The sequence below is a fragment of the Lissotriton vulgaris genome, chromosome 2_1, assembly GCF_964263255.1.
Source record: "Lissotriton vulgaris chromosome 2_1, aLisVul1.2, whole genome shotgun sequence".
In the NCBI taxonomy this organism is placed as follows: Eukaryota; Metazoa; Chordata; class Amphibia; order Caudata; family Salamandridae; genus Lissotriton; species Lissotriton vulgaris.
Genome location: NC_141687.1, coordinates 241,039,650 through 241,066,204, shown reverse-complemented (window position 1 = coordinate 241,066,204; position 26,555 = coordinate 241,039,650).

Below are 26,555 nucleotides of genomic sequence, written 5' to 3'. Positions count from 1 at the left end.
TGCAGCCTCTTTTCCATTGCCTGGATTGTGAATTTGAATGGGCCCTAGATTTGTGTCTCTGCAACACAGTGTCTCCTTATCTTATCTGGATTTTAATCTACTAATCAGTCCCTTAGTTGCTCATGAAATAGACTGTTCTAGTGAGGAAATATAAAATTCTATGGTTAAGTTGTGTTCCCTAGCGCGTACCCCACCGACTCCATGTACCAGCTTAAAGTGCATGTAACTTCCCTCCTGTGCCAGCTATGAAGACGCAAATACATTTGCGTCCAACGTTAACTTGTTCTCTTTCAGACCCACCCTGAATGGGTTAAATAGTCCGTTCCTAAGTATGCTATGCCAACGTCTTTTTGTAGTGTACTTTACATGTTTTTCCTGCTCTGGCAAAGTAGGCCCTGAATTTCTGCCATCGAGCCTCTTTTTCTGGCTTCTCACTATGACAGCCTCAGCCCAGGCTGCCTCTGTACCCGTGAACTCTGACTTACTTCCAGCGCGGCCCCTCGCGCTCAGCTCAGCCTGCTTTCTGCCAAGACTGACTATAACCTTCGAGTTATCTGTTCCGCTCCTCGAAAATGCATTCCTGCCTACTAGCTTCAGTAAACATCCTCCCCAGCTGCAGAGCCAAAGGTCCGACCCGTCCCAGTGCAAGTAATTCATAGCCTCTGTTACCATGCTTCCATGGAAGGCCCCGTGCCCCACGCTTCTCATGCAGACACTTAGGCGCTTATACACGCATCCACAGTTAGCATAGAATAGCTTCTGCCCCAGAGACCTTTCCGCCCAGATAATATGGTTCCTAAACATCAGATATCCGATATGATAGAAGTACAAGTTGATCTGACATGCCAGACTTCTGTCTCTTTCCGTCAGTATAAATGTCAAGTCCCCTGCACCCCTCCAATCACACGTCATGCAGCTGCGCGCGCATCCAAGCTTCCGATTTCTGCTGACATTGCCACATTTCTGCTTGGTGCCACCCACTTGCGTCACCTATCAGTGACGTTTCTAGCACACACCTCCAGTTCACGCCTCTTGATTACGTACTAGTACCACGTGTATACTGTTATCTTGTCTTCTCTCAACTGTTACGCCTCCTGCACTGTTGCTTATGATGTGAATTAAGTATATAAGCTATGTATTGTCAATAGAATGGAGCGCGCGCTCTATCCCTTCTGACACCCCTGTGGTGGTCAGAATCCGATATCCTGGTCATGACCATTCCTTTTTGAGGAATAAAACCCTTAGAAACTCTAACACCACGGACTCTGGTTTTTTTCTTTCCGATCTGAGTTATTATTGATTAAGTACTTACCTGCATAGAAATTAAGAGAGTAAATTAATTATTTACGTCATTTTGGCGCCCGAACAGGGACCCCTCCCCCACCTCACGCGCCGGTTGGCGCATTGCAAGCTCTGTCCCCTGCCATCAGTTAGATGGAACCTACGCGTACCGGCAGGATTTCCTGCATCTCCCTCTGACCCACGGAGGTGACGAAGACTGCGATCAGTGCCCAGACGAGGCGGTGAGGAGTGCGGAGGATCCCGACCAGAGCCTAGCCGAAAGAAGCAAGGTCCGAGGTGTCAAGAGGCCCACCAGGTTTCCGAGGTTTTCCGAGGTTTTCCGAAGTTTTCCGAAGTATCGAGTCGAGTCCAGTCGAGTTTTCCGAGGCCTTCTGTTTCCGTGCTTCCCGGTGAGTACCATTGCTGGGACGTATCTAGACGGGTTTGGGTACACAAGTCCGGTCTGCACTGTTTTTAGGCAGTGTATCTGTACTGTTTAGCAGTATATCTAGTATTCTGAATTTCTGCACTGTTACACCAGTGTATCTGTACTGTTTAGCAGTACATCCAGTATAGAGGGTAGTCATCTATGTCTCAAATGTTTTCTTGTGTGATTAATGTCGTGGTATGAATGTGACCGTTTAATGTGCATTATTGTGTTTCTTGTATAAACTAGCTGTATCCAGTATTAAGTAGTAAGGATTGAGTATTCAGTAATAAGTAAACAAGATGCCGTTTTTCAACAAGTTAAAGCAGATAGGAACTAGGAAAGGGATACTGGAGGAAGAAATTCCTATTCCCCCTAGGGACACTCCAGGTAACTTTATGTATCATAAACATGGCATAGATGCCATATTGTATCTAGACTTATGGGCCGATTATACTAAACACCTAGACGAAAGACACAGATGGCCTGTTACCGGAACATGGGATGCCGAGTGCATCATGAAGGTAGAAGAAGTATTATGGAAAAAGAAAGCTAGACAATCCCAGAAAGACGCCATAGAATTTTGGCGTAAGGAATCACATAAGCGTGCTGAGAAAGCACTCCGTAGAGAGGACAGACTTAAAGAATCTGAAAAGGCCCAAGAAAACGAGTTAGTTACTGAAGGGATCCGAGTAAAAACAGAACAAATAGACCGTGCCCGAAACAATCTCGTAAATGGTATGTATCTCGCGGCCGAGGGTACACCTGAGGCCCTATCAGAAATACCGAAAAACTTACCACCACCATTAGTTCCAACTAAAGTAATGCATAAGACTACTAAAGACATATTCCTAAATTCTTATCTAGAGGATGTAGCACCGGCTTACACCAATCTGCCTGTTCGTGCCTTGCCTAATGACAGGGACGGGGGTGGCACCCCGCCCCCGGATCATGTCCCGCCAGTACCGCGACAGACCTCCCCCGCTCCGCCAGCTCCGCCACTTCCCGTACCCAAAACTGACCTACCGAAACCACATCTACCTGATCCTACCAAACGACAAATTCAAGTTCAGATACAGACTCCACAGGGAGATAATGCCCAAGCGTCCGCCTCAGGAGGTGCGACCGCGGGTCTTCGGACCCCGCCATTAACACACAGATTCAATCTAAGGGATATGCAGAGTCCTCTCACGTTCAGGTCACCCCGCCTTGACGCATTAAAGGAAAACATTTCAGTTTGCAGATATGATCCAGTACCCGGGAAAAACGATCTAATGATATTGGCATCACTACGGTTAAGATCTGCTACTGATATCTTGCTATGTTATGTAGGGATGAAGGACCGTCTAGATAGAATATATGAATTTGTTCAGACAGGGAAAGACCCTGACAGTATCAAGGATGCCATGGAGAAACAGAAAGTTGACATTCAAGCACAGATACTACGATTTTTCATAAATTGCCTAATAAGAGAACGAGACAGGCCTGGAACAGATCAAAGTGAATTAGATGCCCTGAACAAGTGGGGTCAAAATATAGCCGAAGGAAAACATGACAAGGGGGCTTGCATAGCCAGTATGTACAAGAAAATTAGAAAAGCAGTGATAACGGTACACCAGAAAGGGAATGACAAAGCTTCCTCCGAGGAGGAAGAAGAGCTTGAAGAACCAGAAAGGACTCCAGATACTATAGCGTATGTAGGTAAGGGAACTTACCTTAGGAAAGGCATCCGTCCAGAAAGCAAGAGAGTTTTTCTCTCTGCTTTAACAAACCCGAATTCTTCTGAACACCAGTTCCAGGAGACTGATAAAAGACTACGAGAAAGAATGGGGTACCATGTACTCAATTCGATGGATGAACAAGAACTAGCCCGGTCAGCCATCTTATGGGCCGAAAATCCGGACATATATAATGATGATACCTTAGCACAAACGTTTCTAAACCTTTCCCCAGACGAACAGAAATTAGCAGGTGTATACATGATTCAGCACCTCCTCACGAAATACAGAAATAAACATTCCGATCCAGGTCCCTTACACGAAACATTAGAAGCACTACTCATGGATAGATGGAGAGGTTTCAGTACCAAGTTAATACAAATAATTCTAGAACAACGACATAAATATAACACTTTCATAAGCCCTGAATATGTTCCGGCCCCGCCTCCAGAAAGGAAAATGTACCACATGCAATGCGGTAGTGGCATTGAAAGCCAGAACCCCTTACGAGAAGTACACCCAGTTATGGGTGCGGATCACGCCTTGAAACGTGTATATGTGCACACGCCACTGACTAAGTTAGAACTGTTAGAAATGATCAAACTAGTTCCGTGTCATGATAAAGACCCTGCAGGTTTTCACAGAGAGCTTAAAGACATGTTACTAATGGGGGATTACACGTATGATGATATCATGAAAATGTTGAAGGTGCTGTTGCCCACGGGCATTTACGAGAAATTAAAGGAAAAAGAATGGGAGGTGGGGGACACAAAGATTGCATGGGCACAAATAGAAGACGAAGAAAGCAAACGGGTCCCAGGGGTAGGCCTTGGGGACAAGACTAAAGCATTACCCGGATTAATAGTACAGGTTTTGCCAAGATTATTGACAACTAGAAAGGAAGATTGGGACGCAATCTCGTCCTGTAAACAGAAACATGATGAAGATACTAGTGACTTCTATTCAAGATTCGAGAAATGTTTCATTATAAATAGTGGCCTACAACCGAGCAGCGAATCATATCCACACCTTTTTGTATCAAAACTAGTCGAGAACTCCCTACCATTAGTTAAAAATAGAGTGTACAAAGTTGAAAGTACTTGGCAGGCAAATACGCCATCCCAGATGTTACAAATGTTACAATATCATCAGAACAGAATTAGAGAAGAACAAGATCAGGAACAGAAACGTATGAAAGACACCAAGATGAAAATGTTAGTAGCTCAGACGGTCCCAGCCGACGGTCAGAGAAAAGGTGGGACCCAGACAAGTCACACTACAGCTTCCGTTAAAGGGACATGTAATTACTGTAAACAGCCAGGTCATTACGTACATGAATGCCCAGTCCTGAAACATAACATAGCAACAGGTAAAACTAAAGAAAGACCGCATCCGCCTAGACAAGACCAGGTCCAGCAACAGACCTCACAGAATACACAGCCTATACATGCTCCATCTCATACAGCACAGACAGTAGCAGGACCACAGCCCATTGCCGCGACTCAGCAAGTTTCGCAACAGATGTACCAGTATGCCCAATCTGCATATCCAGATTACCCCCGATATACATGAAACAGCCTAGAGAGGGAAGGTGGTTTGCCTCTTATTGAAATTCCTGTAGATCAAGAAGGTCCTTATGTACACAGTCACGTATTGGGAAAAGACAGAAAGTTTTTAATTGACACAGGGGCAAGTCGCACTACAATCAGTCATAATGAAGTCCCAGGGGCACCCCTCTCAGGCTCACAGAATGTTTCCCTTGGATTTTCAGGACAGCCTATTGTAAATGAAGTATCGGAACCAGTACCCTTGGCTGTGGGTCCATTATCACGAGTTACAGATTTGCTACTTACGAACTCATGCCCAGAAAATCTGTTAGGAATTAAAACTCTGAAGGCTCTAGGAGCTATAATATGCTGTTCCCCGGAGGGAGTTAGACTCTTTCTACGGGATTTCAAGGGTCATTATGTTTTACGAGAATTTGATGTCAGATTGAAAAATGTACCAGATCACCTATGGGCAAAAGGCCCAGCTGACGTAGGTTGTATGCATATCACTCCATACCGTGTTTCACTCAAGCCAGGAGTTGTTCTACCCAGAATCAGACAATACAAGTTACCACCCGATGCTGTAGTGGCTTTACTGAAAATAATTGAAGAGCTTATTGCCCAGGGAGTGGTTGTAGAGACCGACTCCAATATCTGTAATTCACCCATCATTCCAATTCTTAAACGTACTGACCCCAATGCACCGCCAGTATATCGGCTGGTGATTGATCTTCGAGAATTGAACAAATGCATTGTACCACAGTACCCTGTGGTCCCCGATATCTCTTCCCTATTGACTGCTATTGATTCAGAAGCAACGTTCTTTACTGTAATTGATCTCAAGAACGCTTTCTTCAGTGTACCTATTGATCCGGAGAGCCAATATCTCTTCGGATTCAGTTTAAATGGACGAAGTTTCAAATTTTCCCGCGCACCTCAAGGATTCACAGAAAGCCCCAGCATCTATAGTCAAGCACTGAAAAGACAACTAGATTGTATTCAAATGCCAGTTAACACCGCTTTACTGCAATACGTCGATGATCTACTGATCACCGCACGAAGTGAGCCCGAATGTGAACAAGCATCATTGACAGTTTTACATTTTCTGGCAGACAAGGGACACAAGGTGTCTCCTTCGAAGCTGCAATTCTGTGTTCAGCAAGTTGTATACTTGGGTCACTTGCTGTCCAAAGTGGGGAGACAGCTCACTCCCGATCGCATTCAGTTAATTGTAAACATGCCACGACCCCAGACACAAAAGGAAGTGCGGGCCTTCATAGGCCTCACCTCGTACTGCAGACAATGGATTCCTCAATATGCATTTCTAGCTAAACCACTCATCCAGTTAACGACGCAGGAGGCAGCAACTTCGACTGCCCTCCCTTGGACTCAGGAACATACACAAGTCTTTGAGGAATTAAAGAAAGCATTATGCCAAGCACCAGTTTTAGCGACACCATGTTACAGCAAACCGTTTACACTTTTTGTTACAGAACGTAATGGTACAGCATTGTCTGTCCTCACTCAAGATCAAGCAGGTTCACATAAGCCTTGCGCTTATTTTTCAAGTACATTGGATTCAGTAGCCCAGGCACTCCCTGCGTGCTTGAAGTCAGTAGCAGCAACAGCATTAGCAATAAGACAGAGCGATTCAATTGTTTTAGGCCATCAGTTAACAGTACAAGTTCCACACTCTGTAGAGGTTCTTTTAAACAGAACTCAGACTCAGCATCTGACTATAGCACGACTGACAGGTTACGAATTAACACTATTCCAGCCACACATAGAAATCAGACGCTGCAGCATCCTGAACCCAGCAACACTGTTACCTACCATTATGACAGATCCAGCCCCGCATGATTGCATAGAGATCATTAATGCAGTAACAAAGCCCCGACGAGACTTAACAGATGTTCCATTGACAAATCCTGACCTGACACTTTATGTGGATGGTTCATGTATGAGAACAAGTACAGGAGAATTAGTGGCCGCGTATGCCGTGACCACCGAAACTGAAGTTAAAGAAACACATCGTATTGATACACTGTCTGCTCAAGCGGCAGAGCTCATCGCTCTGACCCGAGCCTGTATTCTAGCCAAGAACAGAAATGTCAACATATACACTGATTCCCGTTATGCGTTCGGAGTTGTACACGACTTCGGCATGCTATGGCAAGAACGAGGTTTTCTGACCTCTCATGGGACCAAGATCCAACATGGTCCCCTCATTCAAGCACTGTTAGAAGCAATACATCTGCCTTCAGGCATATCTGTCATGAAGTGTAAAGCACATACTAAAGTCACAGATTCTGTTTCCCAGGGTAACGACCTGGCAGACCAGACAGCAAAACGTACAGCATTGACTAACACTCAGACAATTGATACGACAAAGACAATAGGACCGACAAATTGTATGACAGTCAGGGATCCCGCACTTGATGTTATTGATATTCAGACACACGCTACCCCAGAAGAAATAAAGAAATGGATTGAACTAGGAGGGATCCAGACAGATCAAGGTTGGATGACGAAGGGAAAATCTACATGGTTTCTCCCTGACTCTATGGTTCAAGTCATGATAAATACAGCACATAGCCCAGCACACCTAGGAGAGAAAGCGATGTTAGACAGTTTACAAAATCTTTGGAACAATAAACACTTACGAGCAGCAGCGAAACAGAAAGTGCGTACTTGCATGATCTGTTGTCAGTTCAATCCAGGTAAAAGCGTCCCTGTAGAGCAAGGTGGATTTCATCCTCCCGATCACCCTTTTGAAGTCCTCCAGATGGATTATATCCAGATGGACCGTTGTCGAGGATTTAAATATGTTCTCGTAGTTGTCTGTGCTCTGTCCCGCTGGACCGAAGCATGCCCAGTCCCAGATTACACTGCTCCGACCACTGCCAAGCAGCTGGTTCGTGAATTCTTCCCACGATACGGCTTGCCTCGTGTCGTGTACTCAGATAACGGTCAGCCATTCTCATCTGCATTAATGAGAGAAGTTTCTTTATTACTGGGATACCAGTGGAAATTCCATTGTGTCCGACATCCCGAAGCCGCAGGCCTTGTAGAAAGACATAACCAGACACTAAAGATACGCCTTGCAAAAATATGTCAGGAGAAAGGGGTCGACTGGATAGTCGCCCTGCCAGTGGCACTATTCTACATGAGAATGGTTGCCCATTCGAGATCAGGGCTATCCCCGTACGAGGTGGTCTTTGGCAGACCACCGAATATGTGGGGGACGCCCATTCCGAAAAAGATTACTGATGTTGATTGTAACATGTTGACAGATTACCTTGCCTCCTTGATGTCTGCACTCCAATCATGTCGTTCACAGGTTGCCGCAGCCTTCCCTGACAACACTGATGTAAAGCCACATGACGTCCGTCCTGGGGACCTCGTCCTAGTGCGCAATTTTGATAGAAAAAGTCCGTTGGAGCCCCGCTGGAAATCACCGAAGACCGTCCTTCTCACCACGAGGACCGCCGTGAAGATCGAAGGGAGAAAGGGGTGGGTTCATACGAGTCATGTGAAAAAATTCTTTGGACTGAAACCTGATCGAGACTCGTCCACCCCCACCAAAGACTGTGTTGAGCCAAAAGACTTTACAGAATCTGAACGAGAAAAAACTCCCCAAGAGGAGTATCGCATGAAACTCCGATCTAGCAAGTCAGACAGTTTAATTGTTTAAGTCCTCCCCTAGGTGAATCGGTTAAATAGTTTCTGACATGTATCCCCTAGATCGAGATAGAGAGAGAGAGAGGCGAATTAAGAAACATGTATACTGTAAATCACTCCGTAGTCACTGTATAGTGACACTATTAATCATGTTTATTCTGAGTATTTTAATTATTGTTGCTAGCATCCTTTTACCTATCTACTACCCTATTTTCAAGCGTGAACAATCTGTTTACAATGTCTCTGCTGAACACACTTTTAGCAAGTTACCTCCACATGAACTCTCCTACAGACTTGCGCTGCGCAACAACACATTCATTAGTATGCTACACCATTCTCATCAAACTAACAATGCTACAGATTGCTGGATATGTGGCCGACTCCCTCCCTACCAGAATTACAAGGGAGCTCTGCCCCTCTTTCCGTACCCGTTCACTCACAATGGCTCCTGCGGCGCATGGTTTAAAATAATTAATTCCTTAGATCCTGATATTGCTGTTTTCGATGGGGGCTGGGTTTGGGGAAACCTGAACTTGGTCCTGCTCGACGTTTGTTACCCCGATAAGGAGGGACTCCCTACTAGAATAGGAACTGACCTAGAAAATGAAGTGTATGGATTAGGTAACTATACAATTAGCCTTATGATTCTTACTGTTGAATCCGAAGCTGCACCTGTTATACCCACTATGTCAGTATTGCCAGTTACTGGTGAATTATGCATCAGGAAGAAAGGTTCAGTACACTTAGGTCATAGTAAATGCACTACTGTGGTCGAATTCAGCGATCATGGAAAATCGTCCTTTAAAGCTATCAGTCATTCTTACTTTGTTTGTGGTCATACCGCATACATACGTCTACCTCCAGATTGGGATGGTACCTGTTACATTGCATTCCTTCTGCCACCTGTTTTTCTAGCTCCCCCTGATTACCATAGAAATACCAATCTAGTAAAGAATAGACCCAGAAGAGATATTCCACTTGTCGACTACACAGAAACGGCATGGGAACAGTACACTGATTTTAATAAAGGATTCTTTTTCTTTTTAGGACCTGTTCAGAATAGTAAATTAATACGTAGATTAACTAGAACACTTGAAGCAGTAGTGAATGAAACTGCCTCCGCCTTAGGTAACTTAACAGAAGAGCAGTCCGCCATGCGGGTTGTTGTCCTTCAGAACCGTCATGTTATTGACGTCATCTTGGCAGATAGAGGCGGAGCTTGTAAGGTCATCGGGTCAAGTTGCTGTGTTTTCATACCACAAAACGCACCATCTGTATATCAAGCTATTACACGTCTCCATAAAATTGCAAATCAGATACATCAGAATCCAGGCACCTGGACTTGGTCCGGTTGGTTCTGGACAACGTTAACAGCTTGGGGATGGAAGATCCTATCCTTCCTAGGCATTGGCCTAGTCCTAGTATTCAGTTGCTGCCTGTGCCTGCAGTGTGGGCCAGCGATTTGTGGACTGTGTGCCACCTCTTGTATTGAACATTCCAGTTTTCTCTCAAAACGTAAACGAAAGAAAGAAGAACAAATGATGTTACAAGAACAAACTGATCGATTCATGAGGATCGATATATCATGAAGGGTCCGTAGGGAACAAGGCGGGAATGAGGAAATATAAAATTCTATGGTTAAGTTGTGTTCCCTAGCGCGTACCCCACCGACTCCATGTACCAGCTTAAAGTGCATGTAACTTCCCTCCTGTGCCAGCTATGAAGACGCAAATACATTTGCGTCCAACGTTAACTTGTTCTCTTTCAGACCCACCCTGAATGGGTTAAATAGTCCGTTCCTAAGTATGCTATGCCAACGTCTTTTTGTAGTGTACTTTACATGTTTTTCCTGCTCTGGCAAAGTAGGCCCTGAATTTCTGCCATCGAGCCTCTTTTTCTGGCTTCTCACTATGACAGCCTCAGCCCAGGCTGCCTCTGTACCCGTGAACTCTGACTTACTTCCAGCGCGGCCCCTCGCGCTCAGCTCAGCCTGCTTTCTGCCAAGACTGACTATAACCTTCGAGTTATCTGTTCCGCTCCTCGAAAATGCATTCCTGCCTACTAGCTTCAGTAAACATCCTCCCCAGCTGCAGAGCCAAAGGGCCGACCCATCCCAGTGCAAGTAATTCATAGCCTCTGTTACCATGCTTCCATGGAAGGCCCCGTGCCCCACGCTTCTCATGCAGACACTTAGGCGCTTATACACGCATCCACAGTTAGCATAGAATAGCTTCTGCCCCAGAGACCTTTCCGCCCAGATAATATGGTTCCTAAACATCAGATATCCGATATGATAGAAGTACAAGTTGATCTGACATGCCAGACTTCTGTCTCTTTCCGTCAGTATAAATGTCAAGTCCCCTGCACCCCTCCAATCACACGTCATGCAGCTGCGCGCGCATCCAAGCTTCCGATTTCTGCTGACATTGCCACATTTCTGCTTGGTGCCACCCACTTGCGTCACCTATCAGTGACGTTTCTAGCACACACCTCCAGTTCACGCCTCTTGATTACGTACTAGTACCACGTGTATACTGTTATCTTGTCTTCTCTCAACTGTTACGCCTCCTGCACTGTTGCTTATGATGTGAATTAAGTATATAAGCTATGTATTGTCAATAGAATGGAGCGCGCGCTCTATCCCTTCTGACACCCCTGTGGTGGTCAGAATCCGATATCCTGGTCATGACCATTCCTTTTTGAGGAATAAAACCCTTAGAAACTCTAACACCACGGACTCTGGTTTTTTTCTTTCCGATCTGAGTTATTATTGATTAAGTACTTACCTGCATAGAAATTAAGAGAGTAAATTAATTATTTACGTCACTAGTGCCGGGATTATGGCCTGCGCAGTGGTACATGAGGTTCTAGGTAATTGGGACATTTAGACTGCGGCCAATTACTTTCTGGATCGCAGTTATCTTGAAATAAGCCAGAGTTGTCCTCTGATGATGCTAGAGGCTCCAGCAATTGAGGAACATGTATGTTCTTTCCCCTTGCTTAATTGGATGGCTGAAATGTTCATGGATGAAAACGACTTCTTGTTGGAAGCAGTTGCAACATTTGGTGCCTTCACGTTGTTGGACTGAAGTATGTTTTTTTTTTGCTTCATAGACACGTGCTGAACTCGTGAATATTGTTTATTTTTTTGTCTTGATTTTTCCTTACATATTTGAGGTCTTTTCACATACCATGGCCACATGTGTTTGTATTCCTTGATTTGAATTTTTGAATTTTCATTCCTAAATTTCAAGTTTGACAAAATTTCTGAACTTGGTTCTGTCTCCCTCGAACTTGAACTCTGCGTTCTATAATGTTTGCCCTGAGTGCTGTGTGTTCCCCGAACATGGGGGGGGGGGGGGGGGGGGGGGATGTAGTGTGGTTTATGGGCCTCTTTCTGCGTGCAGGTCAAGTTAGCATGGCTCATTCAGAGTTTAAACGCCATTTTACCTTTTGCTGCATTTTTGCACATGACACTGCTTAGCTGTCTTTGCAGAGTTAGCTTTTACAAAGGTCTATACATGAGAAAAGGTTTGTTTTTCGACATGTCTAGACATACATTGTGTCCCCAGTCTGTACAGTGAGTGCTGAGCTGCCAAGGTTATCATAACGTGCGAGCCTGTTTATCGGCGTGTCCATGTAACACATTCTAGACACAACAATTTGGCAGCTGCAAGCCAAGTAGAATTCTGGCGCCTTTATCATAGCACACTTGCCAGAATTGAACACACTTGGAAGAATCCAGGCATGCAGAGACACTAACCGATCCTGATGTAATTTACACTTACTGAGCGGACAGGTAAATGGGGTCCTCCTAAGAAAGCTCAAGAGACCTTCTATCGTTTTATAATACATAGTTCCTAGATAGGGAGGGTGATTCAAATAGGCGCTTTTTTATCGCCTGTTTGCACTATCATTGTAATAAGACCCCTGTATGCATATACCTAAATATATTTGATAGAATTATTGGGAGTAATAAAAAGGAAAGACTAAACACCTCCCTAGGCTTCCTTGAGAGGCTTAGTCTTGTTTACTACTCACTCTCCGAGTGTAACTTGGGGCTGTTAAACATTTTGTAAGGTTTTACATTGGCACTGTTGATTAGCGATCACCAGGAGAAGCAGCTGTCACGGTGCGCAGACATAATATCGACTCCAAAATATCGATTGGACATAATATCTAGTTTTAAATTTCGACTGGACAAAATATCGACAGGACAGAATATAAATAAACAAAATATCGTTTTTAAGGTAAGTGAAGTACTATCGACTGTTAAAAATATAGAAAGTTAAAATATCGAAGTATATAATATAGATAGTTAAAAATATCGATTTTTTAATAATATCTGATTTTTTATAGTGTATTTTTATGTTATAATATGTGTGAAAAGTGTGTATTTATGTTATAATTAATTTTAATTAATACATTTTGTTTTTATAATTATTGCGTAATTTAATTTTGTAGCAGGTTGTGGGTTTATAGGGGAATAGGGTGGGAAGTAATTTAATTATAATTAATTAAACATGTAAATTTATTTATTGATAGTAATTTTTAATTAATTGTTAATTATTAAATTTTAATTGGTAATTAATTTTAAATAATTGGATAATCTGTAATTATGAATATTTTACTAATTTATTTTCTGTAGCGGGTTGTGGGTTTATAGGGGAATTGGGTGGGAAGTAATTAAATTATAATTAATTAAATATGTAAAATTATTTATTGGTATTTATTTAGAATTAATTATTAATTAAGTATTTATGGGTAATTATACAAATTTTATTAGCCAATTAATTTAATTTAATTGATTAATTGTTAATTATGTTAATTTTAATAATTTATTTTCTGTAGCGGGTTGTGGGTTTATAGGGGAATAGGGTGGGAAGTAATTTATTAATAATCAATTAAATAATTACATTTATTTAAATTTATTTTATTGGAAATAATTGTTAAATAATTTTTAATTATTAAATATTTAATTGTTAATTTGTATTAATAGGTGATCAATTGAAATAATTATTGTTAATTAGTCATTTTAATATATTAATTTTTATATTATATCAAATGTTTAATAATTTTTAATTAATTATTAATAGATATTCATTTTTTAATTTTGAAATAATATATGAAGTATTTACTTTTCCTAATGTTGTATTCTCTGGAGTGGGAATAGTAATTATACACCTTACGCTATCCAAAGCTTTCCCTACTGTTGCACTCTTTGGAGTGGGAATAGTAATTTTAACCCCTACGCTATCCAACGTTTTCCCTACTGTTGCACCCACTGGAGTGGGAATAGTAATTTTAACCCCTACGCTATCCAACGCATTCCCTACTGTTGCACCCACTGGAGTGGGAATAGTAATTTTAACCCCTACGCTATCCAACGCTTTCCCTACTGTTGCACTCTTTGGAGTGGGAATAGTAATTTTAACCCCTACGCTATCCAACGCTTTCCCTACTGTTGCACTCTTTGGAGTGGGAATAGTAATTTTAACCCCTAGGCTATCCAACACTTTCCCTACTGTTGCGCCCACTGGAGTGGGAATAGGGATTTTTACCCCTACGCTATCCAACGCTTTCCCTACTGTTGCACTCTTTGGAGTGAAAATAGTAATTTTAGCCCCTACGCTATCCAACGCTTTCCCTACTGTTGCACCCACTGGAGTGGGAATAGTAATTTTTACCTCTACGCTATCCAACGCTTTCCCTACTGTTGCGCCCACTGGAGTGGGAATAGGGATTTTTACCCCTACGCTATCCAACGCTTTCCCTACTGTTGCACTCTTTGGAGTGAAAATAGTAATTTTAGCCCCTACGCTATCCAACGCTTTCCCTACTGTTGCACCCACTGGAGTGGGAATAGTAATTTTTACCTCTACGCTATCCAACGCTTTCCCTACTGTTGCACCCACTGGAGTGGGAATAGTAATTTTAACCCCTACGCTATCCAACGCTTTCCCTACTGTTGCACTCTTTGGAGTGGGAATAGTAATTTTAACTCCTACGCTATCCAACGCTTTCCCTACTGTTGCACCCACTGGAGTGGGAATAGTAATTTAAACCCCTACGCTATCCAACCCTTTCCCTACTGTTGCACTCACTGGAGTGGGAATAGTAATTTTAACCCCTACGCTATCCAACGCTTTCCCTACTGTTGCATTCTTTGGAGTGGGAATAGTAATTTTTACCCTTACGCTATCCAACGCTTTCCCTACTGTTGCACTCTTTGGAGTGGGAATAGTAATTTTTACCCTTACGCTATCCAACGCTTTCCCTACTGTTGCACCCACTGGAGTGGGAATATTAATTTTTACCCCTACGCTATCCACCGTTTCCCTACTGTTGCACCCACTGGAGTGGGAATAGTAATTTTAACCCCTACGCTATCCAACGCTTTCCCTACGCTTGCACTCTTTGGAGTGGGAATAGTAATTTTAACCCCTACGCTATCCAACGCTTTCCCTACTGTTGCACTCTTTGGAGTGGGAATAGTAATTTTAACCCCTAGCTATCCAACGCTTTCCCTACTGTTGCGCCCACAGGAGTGGGAATAGGGATTTTTATCCCTACGCTATCCAACGCTTTCCCTACTGTTGCACTCTTTGGAGTGGGAATAGTAATTTTAACCCCTACGCTATCCAACGCTTTCCCTACTGTTGCACCCACTGGAGTGGGAATAGTAATTTTTACCTCTACGCTATCCAACGCTTTCCCTACTGTTGCACCCACTGGAGGGGGAATAGTAATTTTAACCCCTACGCTATCCAACGCTTTCCCTACTGTTGCACTCTTTGGAGTGGGAATAGTAATTTTAACCCCTACGCTATCCAACGCTTTCCCTACTGTTGCATCCACTGGAGTGGGAATAGTAATTTAAACCCCTACGCTATCCAACACTTTCCCTACTGTGGGAATAGTAATTTTTACCTTTACGCTATCCAACGCTTTCCCTACTGTTGCACTCTTTGGAGTGGGAATAGTAATTTTTACCCTTACGCTATCCAACGCTTTCCCTACTGTTGCACCCACTGGAGTGGGAATATTAATTTTTACCCCTACGCTATCCAACGCTTTCCCTACTGTTGCACCCACTGGAGTGGGAATAGTAATTTTAACCCCTATGCTATCCAACGCTTTCCCTACGCTTGCACTCTTTGGAGTGGGAATAGTAATTTTTACACTTTTGTTATTGTACGTTAATAATATTGGCTATTATTTAATTATATTTTGTTACTATATATATATATATATATATTTTTTACCATACCAATCTTCTGATTAAAGAAGGCGCTGACTCCGTGAGTATATATATGTTTTATTTTTAACTTTCATTAATTATTTAATTATTATAAGTTAATTTAAGTATTTTTAGGTATATTTTAGTAATTAATTTTTAATATTAATTTAATTTAACATTGTTTTTAGTAAAGTCGATATTTTCAAAAAACTATATTTTAGTAAACGATATTTTTAACTCGATATTTTTGTACTTACCTGTTTGCAGATAGAAACTCGATATTTTGTATGTCGATAATTTGTCAACGATATTTTGGCCACTCGATATAATGTCCGTCGATAATATTTCAGTGATCCAGCTGTCACATCTGTCTTGCCCTTGGCACTCCCTGTGCTATGCCTTGTCCCAGGTGTCAGGAGGTCATTAACAGTATCAAAACAAAAATAGAACGAGTTTTCACAGCCCTTCTGTAGTTTCCACGTAGGCCTTACCCCAGCCTTTTACTAGCCAATAGGAGGCTTTTGAGGTGCTAATGGTGGAATACGTAGTCACTTGTGATATCACTTCAACTACTTATGGCATTTGGTGAATTGACGTCCACATTGCCAAGCAGCGCCTTCTGCAGTACATAGACGTACATAGATGCAGTCCACAGTACTGCTTCCAGTTCAGCAGACAGACTCTAGTTGACCAACCAACTTCTCATCTCCTGTCCCCATTTAGTGCCAGCCATGTTCTGCGGACACAAGCCCGAGATGGACAGAGGCTGCTGCTAAGATCGTAATTAGAAAAGCATTTGCAATGCAATCGGTCTTGCCTTTGGGACCTTACATATATTTAGCTATGCAGCACATTAGCCTGGGTGCAGTAACATCTACTGTTCTTTAACATGGAGGGAAAGTAAACACCAAACTGCATGACACGCTCGGTATGGGAACACATGGAGAGAAATATTGCCTTTCAGTGGGAAATGGTATAGTCCAAAGCTCTGTTTTTAATATAAAATCAGGGCCTTCAGTGGTTATATCACTGAAAATACAAGATTTGAAAAAAATATTATTGTCTACAGGTGCTTGTGAAAGACAATTTCTATGTACTGGAATCTAAAGAATGCTAAAGTGATTCTGGTATTTTACTGACCTCTGCCAGTCGTTTTCTATCTTGGCAATTAAATAGAGGCAGTTAAAGAGAAAAAAAAGTTGCTACGTGGAAGTAAACAAGTCCTAGGGCTGATCTCCAGAGCCCACAAAGTACATACACATATAAGTATACACCAAAGTATATAAGTATATACTAAAGTATATACAAGAGGTCTTGAATGATCAACCTAAAATGTGAGACAAGTGCTGAGAAGCATGTGGCTATGCTGTGGACACTAGTGCCAAGAGGTGGCTATGAAGGTCAGCATCTGCAGCAATCGTAGGTCACCGGTGCTTTGAAGTCCATAAGCAATGTTTGAGGCTAAGTGTGAAATTACTCTGAACTGTCATGGGGATTGTTTTGGACTGTTGTTAGGTCTTGTATTAGCTATGAACTTTAGATTGTTTTAAAATATATATGTATAATAAAATTATAGGGGATTTCAGTCAGCACTTTGTTTCCATTGGCCTGTCAGTGTATCAGTTCAGAATGTTGTTTCCCCTCCACAGCATACTGCATAGGATACAGGGTCAGCCAACATTTGCCATTGGCTTATCTTTGTGAGAGAAGGCATTTTTCTCTTGCACAATGTGTACTTACACACAAAAAGTAGTCTCATGTACAGTTTTACAAATAAAGATCACAAATATTGGCAAAGCCAAACGCTGGCAGCAAACGCCACACCTATTGGCTTTGCCAATGTTTGTTATTATTGAGACGAACCATGAGTTGCTCAGTTTTCTTTATTTCGATTTTGGGACAATTATGAATATGCAGAATTCACACAAAATGCACACCCTTCCTTAATTAAACATGCAATTTTATGTATTATATTTACTGCTTTCATATAGTGTTCAAGCAGTCCAGAAGCTGCTAAAAAGGCATAATCAGACATCCAGTGCAGCAGCCGCAAATGCAGCGCTGCGTGAGAAGAAGAGAGCAGGAGAGCACCATATTTACAGAAATATGTCCCTCTCCTCCCCTCTCCCTAGCGCCGGCGCAGAAATGTGCCACAGAAAGTCCTTTGCACTATAGTGCAAGGGTGTCTGTGGGAGTCCCACATAGGTTTTGTACTGAAAGGGAACCCTTCCATACAAAAACCATACTTAGGCTAACTTGAAACCTTTTTACACATTGTATTATGTGTGCTGTACAGTGCACATACAAAGACAGAAAAGAAAGGAGAAATAAAAGCATTTCTCCTTCATAGCGCCTACTTGAAAAGGGTGCTATTTTCTCATGCTAAATCCTGTCTACTGTATTTAGTAAACAGGGTTTAGCTTCAGAAACCTTGGTTAGTCAGTTTCATGGAAACTCCCATGCACAACCCATGGGGGCTTATTTATAAACCCCTTGCGCCACCAGTACATCACTTTTTCCCATATTAAAAGTGACACACTGGCAGCGCAAGGGGCTTGTAAATAAGCCCCTTTGTATGACCCCTTGTCGCTAAGCAATGCAAAACAGCGATTTGTGCTGCTCTGTACTAATTTTGAGTGTTTTCCGGCACATAACAAGTTTAGCGTTGGAAAGAAAATTAGTAAAAAAAACATTTTGCGTCATTTTGGTGTCACTTTTGTGACGCAAACACAGCGTTAAATCTTAGTAAATAGACCCCCGCAGTATACAATGTCATACATCTCCACATGTATCCCTGACATCACATTGATGACTTTGAATTATAAATGACATAATATTAAGGATGTTTAGCGCTTTAAAAGAATCTATTCATTAATTCGTATTTCATCGTTGCTTAAAAGGTCTACCGTTCCAGCCTACACCAGTATGAACTCGAGAAGCTCTGAATGCCTTAGCTCCTGGGTGGAAATCGGTAAGAGCAATTTCTGACAACACAGCAGTCTCTGTACTGTGTTGCTGCACTCACCTAGGCAGCCTGCTCATTTCTGTTCTGCTTTTCCATCAACAACATTACAGAGTGCCTGTTTGTCTAACTGGAGAATTGTTCCCCAGGAGAAAATAAGAGGCATCTGTTCTCACAACAAAAGATTATCGCAAGCAAAAAACAGCAGCGCCGCTGAAAGAAACTAAATGGAGAATGCGTGGGATTAGACCCTGCCATGGCATGCAATCTTTTGAAACCTTAATGTGCTCTTGACAGGAGTTCTACCCTCTCCACTGCTGCGTCGGGTTCACTGGCCCAATGAGCCTTTGTTCTGGCGATGACTTGATGACGTCACAGAAGGAGCGTGCGCTTGTTCGCCCTAGGGCAGAATGAAAATAATCAACGATTGGTAGATGGATGGAATGCTGGAGGGATGTATGATTGAACCACGCATGACTTTACAACGCACCTATTAACACACATTTGCCTTTACCCATCATGCCTTTACCACGCACATTTTTACTACACATATGCCTTTAAAGCGCATGTCATTACAACAAAAAATGTAAGTATTTTGCAGATAAGTATAAAACCATATATATATGTATTCATTGAAAAAACCATAGGTTTCACACCAGTTATAGTTAGGAATTAGCATTTAAAAAACCTATTAAATTCACTGAAAAAAACATAGGTTTCACACTAGTTATAGTTAGCTGGAAATTTTACTGACATAAAAGCATAAAAATTCCGTTATAGTTAGTTGGACTCACTATAACAAACGCGCCTGCAATGCGCTGCTGATGACGTCACATATTACATCACTCATGACATCGTCAGTGACATCACTCATGACATCACTGATGACACCAGCCAGTGAATGTGTGTCTTTCTTCAAAATTAATATGTTTAATATTTGTATTTGTAAAGGTTGATGGAAGAATAAATGGTTAAATAAGTGTGTAAATTGATGTTTTTTTTTTAAAAAAATGATTGGTTAACTGCTTTATTAAGTGTATTTTATTGAATACATATATTAGCGAGTAACTTTTAAATATTGAAATATATGTATCAGTGTTTCACTTTGTGTATAAGTAGCTGCATGGGTTGGTGACTGACTCACTGTTTGTATGTGTTTTGAAGACAGCATATGTGCAGGACTGTATGGGTGGATGAGTGTGTATATGTGTGTGTTAGTGAGCGAATGACTGTCTCACTATTGTGTTTTTTAGTAACAACATATATTTTATTCTAGTGTATGTGAGTTTTGATGTATATAAGTGAGTATATGTGAGAGTAAGAGATTGTAAGAGTTCCTGTTTAAATAAGTATATCTTTATATAAATGATTGTTTAAGAGAATAAGTATGTGTAAGTTTCCTTAGAAATAAAGTGGTAGTGTGTGTATAGTTTTATATGCAAATAAATGGATGTTCAATAATTTATTTGCATGTGTGAGTATGTGTGTGAGTAACTTTTGGATGACTGTCGGTGTATAACAGGATGTATAGATGTATCACTACATATGATGAGTGAGTATATGTATGAGTGCCTATATAGAATTGTTGGTAAATGAGTGGATGTGTATATAGATGGTGGAATTACTTGAATTGGTTGTTGTAACTGGTATGGGTATCTCCATTTTTTTGAAAATGTTAGTTTCTATTTTTGAATATCTATTTCAAGTGTTACATTACACTAAAAGGAGGTCTGTCACTCCGTCACAAGGATGGTGTCATAAGTGATGTCATGAGTGATGTCACTGACGATGTCATGAGTGATGTAGTATGTGACGTCATCAGCAGTGCATTGCAGGCGCGCTTGTTATAGTGAGTCCAACTAACTATAATGTTGGAATTTCTATGGTTTTATGTCAGTAAAATTTCCAGCTAACTATAACTGGTGTGAAACCTATGGTTTTTTCAGTGAATTTAATAGGTTTTTTAAATGCTAATTCCTAACTATAACTGGTGTGAAACCTATGGTTTTTCCAGTGAATTTCATAGGTTTTTTAAATGCTAATTCCTAACTATATATAAGGCCTCAAACCTATGAAATGTAATATTTTTTATAATGAATCCTATATTGTATATTTATATAATACTGTATTTATTTATTTATTTTTTGCCCTGGTGCGCTCCTGGTGCGCGCCCCGGTGTGCGCACTGGAAAGCGCAGTTTTTTGGAGCGCCGCGGGTCGCGCACCGGTGAGCGTCCCGTCAGCGCTATTGCCGAGAACGAAAACATTGTGACGTATCGCGTAGCCGCGTCCGCGTGATACGCACGGCGTAAGCGCACCCGGAAGTACTCGAGCGAATACGATCGCGCAACGTAAGCATCTGATGCGCTTACGCGATGCGCCCCATGGCACGCCCGGGGGCGCGTCACGTAAGCGCGTCGGGTCATGTGACCTGAAAATAACACTTTTTATTGGTGCAGAACAGTTTTGGTTTCCAAATGATGAAAGCCGGGTCATGTGACCTGAAAATAACACTTTTCATTGGTTCAGGACAGTTTTTTTTTCCAAATGATGAAAGACCCCACCTTTTTTCCTTATTCTGACTTTGTCCTTTGACTGAGGAAGACCTGTTTGGAGATCTTTGTAAAAAAAATGTTTTACTTTAAAATGGCTACAGTAGCAGCAGCAGCTGGAGCATCTGCACCACCACCAAGAGGACCACCACAACATCACATTGGTGGTCAAGAAGAAGAGGAGGAGGAGGAGGAGGAGGAGGAGGAGGGGAGAAGGTGGCTGCTAGAAGACAATACCCCATACAGGCCAAGGCAGCACATTGTATGGGAGTTTTTTTCTATCCCAGAGGGCAATAAGAAAGTCAATGCGCCAAAGGTGACTTGCCAAAACTGTGGCATTGAACTTTCAAGGGGGAACCCTAACAAAAAATATTCATTTGGTAATAATACCATGATTAGGCACATGCAGCGCAAGCATCGGAACAACTATGCTGCCACAGAGGTGAGAGAACTGTCCAGTAACGCTCCCCAATCTTCAACCAGCACCTCCAAAAGAAAGCAACCCACTCCATCGGGACCAGAGACAAGGGAGACGATCCCTTGCATACAACCACGGTTTGGTGAATTCAGGATCACATGTATTTTTTGTGGTAAGACCATCTCCTATGGTGAGCAGAGCATAAAGCTCATCCTCCTTGCTGGTGACAACCACAATTGCCCCAAAAAACCCAATTTTTTTCCTGATTTTTTTTTGCTCCAGTTGAACCATTTTCAAATTCCCTGTTTTTTGTTTCTCCCCATAAAAATAACACAAAAAAAATATAAAATAGTTCATAAAAGCCAAAAAAAGTACAAAATGTTCAAAAAACATAAAAAAATATAGAACAACAAAAAGAAGAAAAAAACAGTTCTTTTTAGAACTACCTTCAAATTATAAAAAAAGGCTACATTTTTTTAAAACTCTATCATTCTTTTTTCCCCATTGTACGCTCCCCGTTATGCTCCGCGGTGCGCGTACCGGGTGCTCTCCCCGCGCAAATAAAAAAAAAATACTTTTTTTTGCCCCGCGGGGCCCTTTTATAGCCCCCACATCAAACCTAGGGGGTCAGGGGGGGTCTACTCTGCCCCCTTAGGGTCATTTCCCCCTTTGTTTTTGCCACCTCTTGTGTCTCGATCCTACCGAGACGCAAGATGGCGGCCGCTCCGGACTGTTTGGAATGTTGACAGACACCCGAGAGCCAATCAGCTTTCCGAGCGCGAACTCGCGTAGCGCGCTGGTTAGCGCCCCGGTGCGCGTACCGGGGAGCGCTTATAGATCTATATATTTTTTGGAACCTAAATTACTCAAAATCCACTGGAGCACATATCTTGACCCCCCTTTTATCTCTGCCCCCGCTTGACAAATCCTCCCCAAACTTTCAGGGAAGGACCGGGGCACCGCGAGGCAAATTTGAGGAAATTTTCAGGCAGATTCCTCAACCGGCGCCAAAGTTATTCACAATAGAATGTAGGTAATATATATATATATATATATATATATATATATATATATATATATATATATATATATGTATATATATATATATATATATATATATATATATATATATATATATACACACACACATATATTTACATATGTATGTATATATATATGTATATATATACATAGCAACAAAGGAGTGCCAGAGGGTCTGAAAAAAGGAGAGGATTTACAGTGTATGTAGAACAGGCAAACAACAAGCGACCAGTAAAGCGTGGTATACAATGACAAACTGATAGATGGTCAGAGATACCCATCAGTCACCACTCGGAACCTCCCTTCATCATTTGGGATTTTTTCAAAACCATCTATGCAGATATGTTTTGTTCAGACAGAGAGAGACCAAGATGTAAAAAGATCTCTTCCACTGAGCAAACAATAGTATGGTTTACCACTCCTCGGAACTGGTGAGTGGTCAAGTGTGGTGTAACTGGGGGGGTGCAGTGCAAAAAAAGGTTTTTACGTGAAAAAATAATAAACATAAAGAGGTGTGTTTAAAATTGGATGAGGGAGCATGGTACAGTCTTTATTCGGATGATGCTCACTCCGCCAATGTTAAAAATTTGTTAAAGACAGTTTGAAAAATGCGCTGTCTAGAGGTGGAACTAGGTCGACATGTTTCAGCAACAAGTGGACACAATTGTCCATGCTTTCTTTAGGACCTTTACAACAAATAAATGCTACTGCATACATAAAATAAATAATAAGTGACAACTAAAAGACAAGTATGACAGACAAGTACAGAGATCACCTGCAGTATCCAGGTGAAGCGTCTTGTCCTTAACTTACAGCTTATGTCGTTCACTAAAAGGTCAGAACAAGAAAGGGTCACACGTCAGACAGACTGACTTCATACAATCAACCTCACTTATAAGCTAGGTCTAATAAATATAGACCTTAGACTAAGTCAAACTGGTAGTGCTGACTATACAAACTCATGGAAGTAGTGTAATTAGTATACCATGTCTGGATATATATTATTTATATGCCAAATATAAGGAAGCACATCTTACCATGATGCAGGTTTCTGTACACTTTGGAAAAACATGCTTTCACTTATTTTGTTCATGTTCTATAGAGCGGTGCTTCACTCTACTCCTGAGCCACTGCCAGGTGGGGTGAGGTCTTCACTCCTTACAATCTATGGTATTGTATGAAGTCAGTCTGTCTGACAGGGACCCCATCCCCCGGGTCGCTGTGCAATTCAGAGGTAGGGGGCTGCCAAGCCCCCCTCCTGGAGCTATTAATGGCCCAGTGGACCCCATCCCATAGGGCCGGGCTCCTGCTATGTCCCGGGGTGCCTATCCCCGTGACATAGCATGTTTGTGTCACTTGGCAGAAGCAATTTTAAATATCCTGCCAAGTGAAAGCAAACACTACAGGGCAAATGTTCAAGGAAGTGGTGGAGTGAGGCATTAGAAGTCATGGCTTAACGCCTCACTTTTACGCTTTAGAAACACAAGGCTGCAACATATTTACAATGATATGGTGTAGCCTTTTGTTTCCCCCTGCGATGGCGCTACACTTAGCAGTGTAGCGCCAATGCATGCACCCTTCCACTGTAGTGCAAGGGTATCTACGTTTGCCAACTTAAGACCAGGTTTTACCTGGTGTTAATTTAGGCGCTGCCTCCTATTTCCGCTGCCATTGTAAATAGGGGACAGCGTTAAAATCAATGGGTGTTGCGGTGGAACGCCCACCAAAACACCCACTGCCCACCCCTTTTACTCTAAGCTTAGCATGAAAGGGGGCCTTATTTAAAAGGCAGCTTTAAGCCACGTTAAGTGGCTTAACAGTGCCTCATAAATAAGGCAATGCCCCTATCGACACCACAATGATCTAAAAAGTGATGATGTAGTGGCGATAGTGGCTTGTACATATGCCCCAAAGTCCACTCCCAGCAAGCAGAAGCATTAAAAATGCTCCCACCTGCTGGGAGCAGTCTTTGCATCTGTTTTCCTGCCCCTGTGAAGGGGGCAAGAAAACAGAGGAAAAATTGCTCCCTGCATTTAGGAACAATGCCGGCTCCCCTTGGAGACAGGGATCTGCCTTAGACCGCGGGGGCACTGGGACTCCAAACATAGCTCCCAACAAGAAGACGCTGGGTGCCCTGGGTGGGGCTAGGGCACACACCATTGACTGGCTGGACTCTAGGGGATCGGGTCCCCAAGACCGAAATCAGACCGGGTAGGGGGGCCGCGTGGTCCAGCTCTCCTCTCAGCAATTGGCCAGGCCCTGGGAGTTGGGGTCCCAAGGGTTAAAATATGTCTGGGAGGGGCTCCCCTGCTCCCCTTCCTATGTATTGCATGGCCGGGGCCGGTGGATGGGCTCTCCGGGGCCAAATACCCTCCCCAATTTTTCATTGGCCAGGCTCTGGAGAATGGGTTCCCCCTGGCCGATATAGGTCCAGGCAGGGGGGCTGCATGCCCCCTCCCAATTAAAAAGTTACAGAGCCTCAGGGAATGGGCTCCCTGGGGTCAAATTGGCTTGGCAGGAAGGGGTCATATGTCCTCCTAACCCTCATTTTCTGATGGATAGCCATTGGAAGATGGGTTCCCAGGGGATGAAATTGGCCCAGGGAGGGGGGCTGTGTGCCCCCTCCCATTTAGAATATCGTTAGTGCCTGGGGGCAAAAATTGGCCCCTCTAGGGAGGCTGCGTGCACCCTCCCCATTTACTATATTGGTGGGTCCCACAGGATGGGATACCTGTGGGCGTAATCAGCCGTGGAGGGCGGCTGCATGCCCCCATCCTGGTTTGCCTGCATGTGGAGTTTGGCCACAGGGCCTGTCCAGAAGCCATGCCCTGTGGCCAACCCCCACCAAGCATGCAATTGGCCATTCGCCACCTGGGATTGGGTGCCTGCAGGGGGTTGGCCTCAGGGCCTGGTCACATGACAGGTTCTGCAGCCAACCGCCTGCTGGAGTTGGATAAATGTAAAGTAAGTAAATATTACTTAAAGTTTTTTTTTTAACTAGAAATTCATCGGGAAAAAAAACAAAGGTTGCAAGGATATTATAGTTAGGAAACAGAATTAAAAAAACATGGACATTTACTAAAAATCAGAAGTTATAGGAAAGTCATATTTAGTTTCAGATTTTACAAGCACAAAACCATAAAAACTGAGCAGTTATAGTTATACTTAGCTGAAGAATCAATAACTTGTGCCCTAAGGTAACTATAACTTACACCCATGCCATGCACTGCTATTTACCCCACATATTACATCAGTCCTGACATCTCCTACAACACCATTTATGATATCACTGTAACATTTGGAATAAATGTGTGCATGGAGGGGGTTCAAGTAATAGCGATCTTAGGGCACGAGTTATAGTTTCTTCAGATAAGTGTAACTATTACTCCTTAATTTCTATGGTCTTGTGCGTGTAAAATTCAGCACCGAACTGTACCTTGCCTGCATCCTTAGAATTTTTTTATCAATTATATATATATATATACACACATACACACATTATATTTATATATATATATATACACACACATACACACATCATCAACTGCTCCTTCGAGATCTTCTCCTCCCCGATGACTGGAAGCGCACTGAGAACAACCCTCTCCTGAAGAAACCCTTGGGCGGACCCCAACGGCCTCAAAAACTTCAAACTCATCTCTCTCCTCCTGTATTCGCCAGCTCACTTCCTT